The sequence below is a fragment of the Lycorma delicatula genome, chromosome 13, assembly GCF_047948215.1.
Source record: "Lycorma delicatula isolate Av1 chromosome 13, ASM4794821v1, whole genome shotgun sequence".
Classification (NCBI taxonomy): Eukaryota; Metazoa; Arthropoda; class Insecta; order Hemiptera; family Fulgoridae; genus Lycorma; species Lycorma delicatula.
The window spans coordinates 39,218,642-39,231,094 of NC_134467.1; the positions used below are offsets into that span (position 1 = coordinate 39,218,642).

A 12,453-nucleotide genomic window follows, 5' to 3' on the forward strand; every position below is an offset into this window, starting at 1 on the left:
GACTACACTTCATTTACACTCATACATATCATCCTCTGAAGTAATACCTGACGGTGATTCCCGGGGCTAAACAGGGAAAAAAAAAGATTATATTTCTAAAGTAAATGGATCTTTAAAATACCCCCACACAATTCTTATTGGATATTAAAAATACATCGATTTTTGTCCCATTGGTTAAAAAATTAAGTGGTTTTTTTGGGAGGGGAAAGGAAAGGAATTCCAAAAAAGGTCCACAAAAACGCTTACGGGGTGAAAAAATTAAAGAAAACTTTACTGAAATTTTAAACGAAAACCAGTGCGATATGAAAAATTTGCCTTGTACTAATACCTTTTCTTTCTTTTTCCTGTTTATCCTCCATGAATTACCGTTCAGGTATTACTTCAGAGGATGAATGAGAATGATATGTAAATGAAGTATAGTCTTGTACAGTCTCAACAAGTTCGACTATACCTGTGATGTGTCGTTAATTGAAACTCAACCAACAAAGAACACCGGTATCCACGATCTAATATTCAAATCCGTATAAAAGTAACTGAAGTTATTAAGACTTGAAACTGGAACTCTCGACATCCAAATCAATTGATTTAGGAAGACGACGCGTTCACCGCTAGAACAACCCGGTGGATGTGTACCTGGGCTAAGCTGAATCACACTTAGCGTTTCAACTTGGCGTTCCAACAGAAAACTATAACGTTGGAAATGATCCTTTCGTTCTAAAATGCTAATACACCGAGAAATGTTTATTAGGTAGAGAAAGAATAAAACAATTTTTTTTCTATTTTTCATCTGTTTTGCTTCAATAAAAAAACTGATTTTTATAATTTTTATTTACTTTTTATTGCCTATATTTACATTAATTTTCTCAAAATTAAATTCTCTACAAGTTTTGTTAGTAAATCTTCCGAATTTATTAGTCATTTAACAAAACTATTGTACTACAAACCTAAAAAAAAAAAACTTGTTTTTCTAGACCGAATTTTGCGTTTTACGTCGGATATCTTAAAAACTACTTGACTTACAGTCATGGGACCTTTTTTATCCTATTTATCAGATCAAATTATATAAAAAACCAGCAACATAAAGCCTTAATTTTAATCGCAAAGATTACAATATGGCTTCTTTTTATTAGAACAGCTGAAATCCGGGCGAAATCTTTCACTAGCCGAATAACTCGAAACCCAAACGTTTCCACACCTATATCTATAAAAACGTTTTTCATTATTTTTACCAGTAAAACATGACCTGAAAGTTTCTTCGTGGGACACCCTGTACATATACAGAGTGATTCAAAGAAACGGGAAATTTTGAAAGTTGTGTTGGTAGTTGTGGGCGATTGCTACCACTTGATAAGTGGCGCCAGCCTCTCTAATCTAACCTGCCATTTAGTTGTCATGGATCCTTGGAGTGGTGCGCAACGTGCATTTGCTATCAAAGCGTTTTACAAAAACAATGACAGTGTGGAGGAAGCGCGTATAGAATTTCGCCGTCATTTTAATCTGGGACGGCACGACCGTGTTCCATCAGCACGTGCAATTAAAACACGGATATCTCATTTTGAGGAAACCGGTTCGGCAATGAAAAAGAAACCTCCAGGCCGTGAGCGAACCGTCCGTACACCACAGAATGTTCAAGTTTTACAAGATGCTGTCACACGAAGTCCACATCAATCAATCCGTCGTCTCTCAGCATCTTTACAATCGCATAGTTAAAGTGTTCGAAGAATGTTAGTGAAGGACTTGCAATTCCATCCGTAAAAGTTGCAGATCGTCCAGGAACTGAAACCGAACGATGCAGTTGTGCGAGCGCAATTCTGTAATGTAATGCTTCAGAAGATAAACGATAACGAAGAGTTTGTTCGCGAACTGTGGATGTCGGACGAAGCGCATTTCTACCTTAATGGATTTGTTAACGAGCAAAATTTCAGATACCGGGCACAAGAAAATCCTACGCAGCTACACCAGCGTCTGTTGCACAGCCAGAAAGTGATCGTGTGGTGTGCTACGCTATCTTACAGTGTTATAGGCCCTTATTTTTTTGAGGATGACACGGTCTTGCGATTACAGTGATGTCAGCTCGTTACGTAGCCGTGCTTGAAACCTTTGTTGTGGAACAACAAAAGAGATTTCCACCGATTCTTAACACAGCAAGTTTCAGCAAGACGGAGCAACGTCACATACTGCACGAATATCTATGGCAGCTGTACGCCGATTGTTCGGACAACGTGTCACTTCACGAAACGGTGACATTAGATGGCCTCCCAGATCGCCTGATCTCTCAGCTTGCGATTACTTTTTGCGGGATCACCTTAAAAGTAAAGCGTTCCGCAGTAGACCTGCTACAACGGAAGAACTGAAGGCAAAGATCCGAGAAGCAATTGCGGAAATTCCAGTTGAGATGTTACGTCAAACCATGAACAATTTAACTAAGAGACTTCGTGAGTGTTTACGTAGGTCACCTTGCAGGTGTTTACGGAGGTCACCTGCAAGATGTCATCTTTAAAAAATAAGCTAAAATGTATTTATCCTAAAATAGCAACATTTGTACAATTACATGAAATAAAATTCATTTTCTAAAAAAATTTTTCATTAACGTTATTTAATTTTTTTAATTTCCCGTTTCTTTGAATCATTTGTATTATTAAAAGAAAAATAACAAAAATTACACAGCTACATTAATTTTACTACCTATTTATCGGAATTAACGCACAATAACTTTTTCGAACTTAAAATTTATTTATTTCTATTTTTTAATTTAATTATCGGAACTTGGTTGTCTTATGCACTTTCGATTCATTTCTTCTTGCAAACCTTTTCATTTCAACATATTTTTCATACTGTATATTATTTTATATTTCGTTATATGTTGTAAATTTGTACACGTGATATAACAACAGGACACGACAAACAAAAATAAAACTAAGAGGGGAAGGAATTGTCCACCCACTGAACAAGAGAAACATTATATATATATTCATTACTCTTTCATACACCCAAAGCGTCCCTTAACATGAATATTTTACGATCTTTAACAGCTGATTTATGATATACAAAATATGCAGTGTTCTACATTTAAAAAATTTTCATTATCACTGTATGTACAGTCTACCAAATTTTAATCATGTCAAAAACACTAAAATGTAATCAGTAATTCAATAAAAATAATAAAAAAAATTGAATATTTAAACGCAGCATAGTAAAACCTCAGCTTCCGGTTCCAAACAATCTGAATTCTTTTATTATTAAACGACCAGTTAATGAAACAAACGGCAACACCGGAAAAACGATTTAATAGAATAAATAAATTGAAACCGCCTGACGTTCAAATTGGCAACCCTGATAAAATATAAATTGTTACCTTCCTGACTTGGCCCCTACGTTAATGGTATGTAACTTCGGTTACTACCAATTCTTGGAAAGTGCGGGCCAAAGAAGAACGAAGAGGTCTTCGGAAGAAGATGAAGATGAAGAAGAAGGAAGACCAGCCACTCGTCTCAACATCACGGACTGGAGTCCGGAACAGAGCCCAGCAGAGATGCGTCCTGAAGGGCAGCCATACCAGAAGCGGATGAAGAGCTTCTACACAACCTCTCCTATTTCAAAACTTACAGTAAGATAAAATAACCCAGCAATTGCGACTCCTCCGGAAAAGGGGACGCATTGCTCCCTCCTTACAGGTAGTGCCCCGTTGTGGCGTATTCCTGCTAGCCTATTAAGAGTTAGCACCGAAAGGACTTCAGTGGACGGTCTGAAGGGGAATTACGTCGGGAGGACAGGCTTTATAAGCCTAGCCTTCCGCGGTCGGCCCATGAAATGGGTTCGATAACGCTGGTTTAACAACGGATTGGAATGCAATTAAATCCGTCTTAAATTCACTAAATTAATAATAGACAAAACTTTAAAAACTAGATCCGAGATTAAAAATAACCCTTTTAAAAAAACAAGCCCGATTAGAATGATCCAGCAGCAAGGGACTCTGTCCAGGTTCTGCGATGGAGTAGGGAGTAATAAACTCCTGCCAACTTTGCATTCCATTCCATTGGCCCCTACAGATTTACACTTTGTGATTCACTCAAAAAGCTACTACGTAGTAAGAAGTTTATAACGACAACGACAAAGAAAATATGTTGAACTGGCTCCGACATCGACGTAAATTTCCTTTGCAACAGGTATAAAAAGGTTTGATTCAGAAAAGGGAAAAGTGTAGTATTAATATTACTAGATAATATGTCGAAAATTGAGAAAAAGGTTACATTAATTATCCGTATATATGTATATAACTAGCATCCTTGTCGCGGCTCCATCTTGCGTTCCCCGTCTCGGTCAATTTTTTTTCCCTTAATTTTATGTTTTTTAGTCAAGTAACCGGAGGCAAGTGCAGGTGCCAGTTACGTCAAAAATACAATAAAAATTGGCACTGGCTGAGTTGACTGAGCCACCGCGCCCGTACCCGCTGCCCTTGAAAAAAAAAAAACGAAATTAAAAAAATCCCGAAAATAGGTTTTAGTTATTTGTCGTAAGAATATATTTCCTTTCTTTTTCCTGTTTAGCCTCCGGTAACTACCGTTTAGATAATACTTCAGAGGATGATATGTATGAATGTGAATGAAGTGTAGTCTTGTACATTCTCAGTTCGACCATTCCTGAGATGTGTGGTTAATTGAAACCCGACCACCAAAGAACACCGGTATCCACGATCTAGTATTCAAATCCGTATAAAAATAACTGAGTTTACTAGGACTTGAACGCTGGAATACTCGACTTCCAAATCAGCTGATTTGGGAAGACGCGTTCACCACTAGACCAACCCGGTGGGTTAAATATCAAAATAACCTAACTAAATATAACCTACGCTCGCTTCGCTAGCTAACCTCTTACGTGTTAACGCCACCGCAGCTACAGCTTTATTTAAAAACAAAGTAGTCAATCGGATTTCGGTGGAAAATGGGCCGATATAGAATTTAACATAAATATTTATTTTATAAATATAATTTAACCAAACTTAACCTACGCTCGCTTCGCTGGCTAACCTTGACTAATTAACACCGTAATTTTTTGAGTATTTATTTAATAAATTCAATAATTATTGCAATTATTTATTATTTAAATAATCAAATTTCCCATAATGTTGCATCACTTATTGAATACCCAGTATTTGATACCAAATAATTATTTTATAAACACCCAGTATTAAAATATTACAGTATGGATAACTTGGCAATACACAGTACAAAGCTGTAGTGGAAGACAAAGACAAAAGTAATGGAATACATAGTCAAGTGAAATACATAAAACAAAACTATCAATGATTTAGTACATTTAAAAATATTATGACGTTAAAAGATTACAATATAACATAAATAAATGGAAATAGCGTTAAACCAGTCAACTGAATGAAAATAAGCATTGATAAAAGACAATAAACCAATTAATATCTACACAAATGAATAAACAAGTAATACAGTAATTTAGTATCGTGTAAAACAAAGATCACAAAGTGAAAAAGAAATTAAAAAAAACTCGGCTACAGAAGCATTTAAAAAAAAGAAATAGCTAAGCTATTATGTAATAAGATTTAATTAGACTTTAAGAAGCATCTTATTTAGAATGACGTTGGAGCATAATTTTGTATAAATGATATTAAAAAAAAAAATTTATGAAGTAAAAAATGTATTATATATAAAATGCAATTAAAGGATTTTCTTTTACAGAAAAAAGTGCTTTATTGGTGAATTAACAACAAAAAACCCCTAAATTTTCTTAATCCTGTTCATTAAAATATGTTTACTATTCTGTAGTTTTTTTTTAAATGTATAGTAATGCTCTAAGATTATACCATGGTTTCCCTTAATTTATCCAGACAAATGCTAGGCAGTTGATTTTTTTAGGCCTGGATAGATCAAGGAAAACCATAGTAAGAAAAAAATAAAAGACTCGGAGCAGATTATAGTGTTGAATTATAAAAAAAAAAAAAAAAACAGTTTTACTATTATTTTTCATATAGAGGGGAATATAATTTTTTTTTTTTATTTAAACTGACTATTCTTTACAGTAAAGGTGGCACGTTCATAAATATAAACAAAAGTTAACATATATAATTTTTTTTTAATATCAGTTAATTCGATTCATAATTATGCACCAAACAATTATATGACACCCTATTTTTCTTAAAAACTAATTAGAATGTTTGAGGGAGCTCCAAGATATGACGTTATAATTTATAAGAGAATATATAAGCATAATAATGAAAAGCTTAGCATTTTATTATATTCTATGCTAAAAAAGGATTATAACATTAAGTAATGCTGAATAGCATGAAACCAGTAAAAAGACTGATGACCAGGAAGTACTGGTGTCGTTACACTAATCCAGTACTGCTTTATGTAAACCCACCGGGTTGGTCTAGTGGTGAACGCGTCTTCCCATATCAGCTGATTAGGAAGTCAAGAGTTCCAGCGTTCAACTCCTAGTAAAGCCAGTTATTTTTACACTGATTTGAGTACTAGATCGTGGATATCGGTGTTCTTTAGTGGTTGGGTTTCAATTAACCACACATCTCAGGAATGGTCGAACTGAGAATGTACAAGACTACACTTCATTTACACTCATACATATCATCCTCTGAAGTATTATCTGACTGGTAGTTACCAGAGGCTAAACAGGAAAAAGCAAGTCAAATCAAGTACTGCTTTTTGTAACCCACCGGGTTGGTCTAGTGGTGAACGTGTCTTTGCTGCATCAGCTGATTCGTGAATCAAATTCTAGTTACTTTTATACGGATTTGAATACTTAGATCGTGGATACCGGTGTTCTTTGATGGTTGAATTTCAATTAACCATGCATCGGCCTTTCTTTCTTTTTCCTGTTTAGCCTCCGGGAATTACAATTCAGGTATTACTTCAGGATGATATGTATGAGTGTAAGTGAAGTGTACTCTTGTACAGTCTCAGTTCGACCATTCCTGAGTTGTGTGGTTAATTGAAACCCAACCAGCAAAGAACATTAGTATCCACGTGTAGTATTCAAATCCATACAAAAGTAACTGCCTTTACTAGGACTTCCAAATCAACTGATTTGGGAACATGCATTCAACACTAGATCAGCTCGGTGGGTTAGAAATGGTTGACCTGAGACAGTACAAGACTGCACTTCGCTTACACTCATACATATCATCCTCTGAAGTAATGCCTGACGGTGATTCCCGAAGGCTAAACAGAACGAAAAAAGTACTTCTTTTTGAGAGAAATAAAAACTTTTCTTTGTCTGACTTAAGTTTTATTTTAACATAAAGTAATCATTTCTATCATATTTTAACGAAAGATATTAATGCACTTCCTTAAACGGTATATGGCATACAAAACTGCTGCTGCGTGAACATATGTACGCAAACAGCGACTATATAAGTGGTTAAAAAACTAATTCAAGAAAAAAAGCTAAACGTTTGATATGAAAAATATAAGTTTTCCTCTTATCAATATAAATATTGAAATGAATAAGCATTTTTCATTACACCATCATATAATCCAGCCATCTACAGCTATGGAGCTCATTCTTGCAGTCTGTAGGAGAACAAAATCAAACATTTCTAGGAGAATTTACAAGTGCACCCGTTGCTGATGACAAAAAATTTAATTATAATATAAATTTATAATATTTTCCAGATAGGAAAATATTAGATTTTTCTACATAGGGAATCTTGGAGAGCTGCATCAAACCAGTCAAATGACTGAAGACAAAAAAAAAAAATATTTTCCATAGTTTCATTTTCAAATAATTACAGTAGCAGTTCCTTTTTGTTATATGTGAACTAATAACAATAACTAATAACCAATAACATGGGGTGCATGTTTTTACACCCCATGGAATCTATAAAAAGTATTTATCAGAAAAATATTCACTTATAGGCAGAAATATAGTAATCAATTCAAAATAATTTTTAAATTACATAAAATAAAATGGTTATTTTCAAAACAAACTGATCCGCTTTTAATTTACACTTTGTTATTCATGTTAAAATGTTTTCTATATGTACTTTTCTTTTTCTGTTTAGCCTCCAGAACCACCGTAAGGTAATTACTTCAGACGATAATATGTATGAATGTAAATGAAGTGGAATCTAGTACATTCTCAGGTTGACCGTTCCTGAGATGTGTGGTTAATTGAAACCAACCACCAAAGAAAATTGGTATCCACAATCTAGTATTCAAATCCGAATAAGAGTAACTGCCTTTACTAGAATTTGAACCTTAGAACTCTCAACTTCGAAATCAAAAACCTAAAATACCTTAAAACTCTCGACTCTGTATAAGTACTGAAACTTTCATCCATGACTAGAGACATTTTATCACATAATTATCTGAGCTAAAGTTAAGAATTTTAATTAAATTTATAAAACTTTCTTTTCTTTTTTTTTTTCAATGTAAAGAAAAAATAAATTATATCTGAATTTTTCCATAAATCGGTGTTATCTATTTTAATTTTGTGGTATTTTTGGTCACATCATTCCAATTTTGTTAATTTTCAAAAATAACAATTAAAATCTTTAATTAGAAGAAAGAGTGAAGTCCTAAATTTTCACAAAGTGAAACAAAAAAATATTACATTTCTATTAATATTTAACTTTAATTTTTGCTCTACCAGCAAAATTAAAATATTGATAGGCATAACATAAATCTCTAAAATTATTCTGTACAAAAACAATGAGTTAAAAAAATAATAATTTTACAAAAACATCAGTTAATTCTTTGTAACATATAATTCTTTGTAATGGAAAGCAAAGATTTTAAAACACTTCAATTTCAGTTAGTTTACTGGTATATTTCTCCCATTTTCTCCTAAAAATGGACTTACAAATAATAATGCAATCAAACAATTTAATACAGTTCAAAATAAGAATTCTATAAAAATGTTTACAAAAAAGCATTAAACCAACATTAATATAACTCAAGGTCAAAGGGCAAAAATACATATAACGGGGAAACACACAATAAATTCATATATTAAAAATTTTACATAAAACATGGCCTATAATAATCATAAAAATAAAACTGATACTGAAAATTAATGCACATTGAACCCTTAAGAATAAAAATATACCCAATAACATAAAAGGCTTGTCATAAGAAAAAAATACTTGTCAAAACCATTAAATTTAAAAAAACAAAACTTTTTAATCTATTAAGATGATTGATTTATCAAAGTATTATGTAAGAGAAATAAACAAGATAACACTTTCATTAACTCTGTAATCAGTTAAAATTAAATCTATATATATTCTTTTTTAATTTTTTTGAACATATTTTAAATATAAATACTACACAGAATTAACCTCAGATCCAAATACGAATAATCGTAGGCATTTTCGTTAATTGCTAACTATGAACTTATACGTATATTTTGCCAAACAAAATATATTATTTTTACTCCATAATATTACATAAAAGAATCTTTAGTTTTTGACCTTAAACAAATTTTCTAATTATCTGGTACGGTAATCTAACAGCGACAATTCTAAAATAATCTAGTAGACTACAGACTGCAAATGTATAGATTAAATAAAACAATTTCCAAAATTAAATTAAAAAGAAAACGATATTTTTTTTTTTTTTTTCAATAAATTAACACTACTTTTAAAGCAAATCTAATAATAAACCATTAAGTGTAGGTACTGTTACGTACGGAGTAACGTATCTGTATATGCGGGGGCTTTACCTTGAAACTACAACAAAATTCAAATATGGTAAAATGTAGGACTACCGGTCCAACATTCAATAAAAAAACGTAAAAATTTACATATGGTTAAATTTTTCCGTAAAGAAAATTATAGTAACGGTTTAATAAAATAAATAAACTTTTAACCATAAAAAAATTTACTACCTGAACAAAATATTTTCTTGAAAACAAGTTCCTGCAGGTAAATTAGTGATTAGAAAAAAAATTTACGTAAAAATAACAATATAATTATAAATTTATGAAGTAAAACTAAGTCCGGTAAGTGAATCTTATTATTACATAAAATTACTTAATAGTGAAAATGAATCTACCACTGATAACGTACAATACGAATGGAGTAACAAGATTATACAACTGATCGATTTACCTGTGAGTTTAGGTGTATGTGTGTGTCCTCTTGTAGGCAAGTTAAATCTTGTGTAAACGAAAATTATCTTCCCAACTACAATAAATACAAAAATATTATTATCATAAAATACGAAATAACTACAGATTTTTATAAAAACAATCACAAAACACACAAACCCGTGAGTGTAAGAGAGACGGTAAACTTAACTTGCAACTGCCGTCTTAATCAAGTTTGTTTTGTCGGTTTAGTAATCAATGATCCAATTGCCTAAAAAAATAACCTATGTTTATTAATACTACTCTCTATAGTATCAATTACATTAAAGCTCATTCATAAATAAATGTTATTGTTTACGTCATTAAATTGTACAATTTTGATATGTACGTGTTAATTTAGTAAATAAAATTTTAATTTTTATAATAACATTAGATATTACAGAATAAAAAAAGAAATAACATTTGATTTTTTTGTAAATATGTTAAGTGTGATCCTAATAAAATGAATGAAACGAGATAAAAATAATTGTATTTTATTTCAAAACTTAATGGTTGTACGTAATGTCATTAACAAACAACTGTATTACATATAAAGCGATTTTCGATGATTAATTTCCAGATTTGAAGAATTTTTTAATAGAAAAGTTTGATATTTAAAAACAGTTAAATTTATTATTTTAAAAACATTTTCTTAATAAAATTTTACCCTAGTTTTCTTTTTTTAATTTTTAATGGAATAAGCCGACAGCCAATTGTACGTTTTATTTATACTCTTTGAAATTAATTCATCTAGTCTCTGAACGTGGTGTGTATTTGTAGGTTATATTTGTTTGAAAATTTTTTTTTTTATTTTTACTTTGTTTCTTTCCAGGTTTTTTCATGTTAACTACATTTTATTACAAATATATACAATTAGTTTTAAATACTGGTTTAGAAAAAGATGTTTCCAATTTAAATGACCATTTTAGGCTAGGATTAGGAGTTCACTAATATTTTCAGCCTTGGGGTTTTAACTTAAAAAGCTTGTTAAAACTACATATTTTTTGTCTTAAACCAGTCATTTGACTGGTTTAATGCAGCTCTCCAAGATTCCCTATCTAGTGCTAGTCGTTTCATTTCGGTATACCCTCTACATCCTACATCCCTAACAATTTGTTTTACATATTCCAAACGTTGCCTGCCTACACAATTTTTTACTTCTACCTGCCCTTCCAATATTAAAGCGATTGTTCCAGGATGCCTTAATATGTGGCCTATAAGTCTGTCTCTTCTTTTAGCAATATTTTTCCAAATGCTTCTTTCTTCATCTATTTGCCGCAACACCTCTTCATTAATCACTTTATCCACCCATCTTATTTTTAACATTCTCCTATAGCCCACATTTCAAAAGCTTGTAATCTTTTCTTCTCGGGTACTCCAATCATCCAAGTTTCATATCCATATAAAGCATCGCTCCAAACATATACTTTCAACAATCTTTTCCTGACATTTAAATTAATTTTTGATGTTAAAACTACAACTAGATAAATTCTAGAATATAAAAGACAAACTATAATATTTTTTTTTTTTTTTTTTATGAAAGTTTAGTACCTGCTGTTTCCCTAAGTTGTACTTCTGTAAATTAATGCGCTGTTAATTTTCTGCAGAAAATAATTTAATAAAAATTGTGTTTTCTTATTTTACTGATGTTTTGGTTGCTTTCAATCCAAGTAAACATCCCCTCAAAGTTTCAAGTTTGCATTATGGTATTCAAAACGTAACCTATTTTGAAAACTAAAAAAGTTACAAAAAAAAATGTTCAATAAATTTTTTTACCTAGAATGAAAGATAAGGTAAAGTTTTTTAACTCTAACTTTAAAATGAAGTTTATACAATTTTTTTAAATTTCTTAAAGTACTGGTATTTTTATAGTGCTGTTTTAGCTTTGGTTTCAGAAACCTAACCTGAAGATAAAACTTTTTCAAGACTACCTTGTATGTAAATTTACATATACTTTAAGAAAGCTAAGTTAAAATGTATAATAAAATGAAATAAATATTAAATATAAATTTCTATGTACTTCTGATTAATTTTGACCAGTTACAGGTTCATCTTTCTGTGGTTTTTAAATCATTTCTATTAAAGATATTACTACACTGATGGCCAAAGCAATGCATAGTTAAATTATAAGAAACATATAATTAGACTCTGGATTATTTTATTTTTTTTTTTAAATAACTCCTAACAAAATTATTTAAACATAATTTTTAATAATTTAATTAAATTTGGATGATCACCTTCATTGACACATGCTGCTGTTCTTACCATAAGATTAAGCAATGTTATTAGTAGCTTTTTTTTATTTTTACTTAGGCAGATATATTTTAAATATAGTTGAAA

The 12,453-nt window shown here is 31.2% G+C and overlaps 1 protein-coding gene across 1 annotated transcript in view; it reads right to left on the reverse strand.

Moving 5' to 3' along the window:
- mrj (DnaJ heat shock protein family (Hsp40) member B6 mrj) overlaps positions 1-10,299 on the reverse strand; it is a 290,448-nt gene extending 280,149 nt beyond the window's left edge. Inside the window, exon 1 of the mRNA XM_075381835.1 lies at positions 10,097-10,299. The gene's annotated coding sequence lies outside the window, so the exon portion shown is untranslated. The remainder of the gene's footprint in view (positions 1-10,096) is intronic.
- Between the last annotated feature and the right edge of the window lie 2,154 nt (positions 10,300-12,453).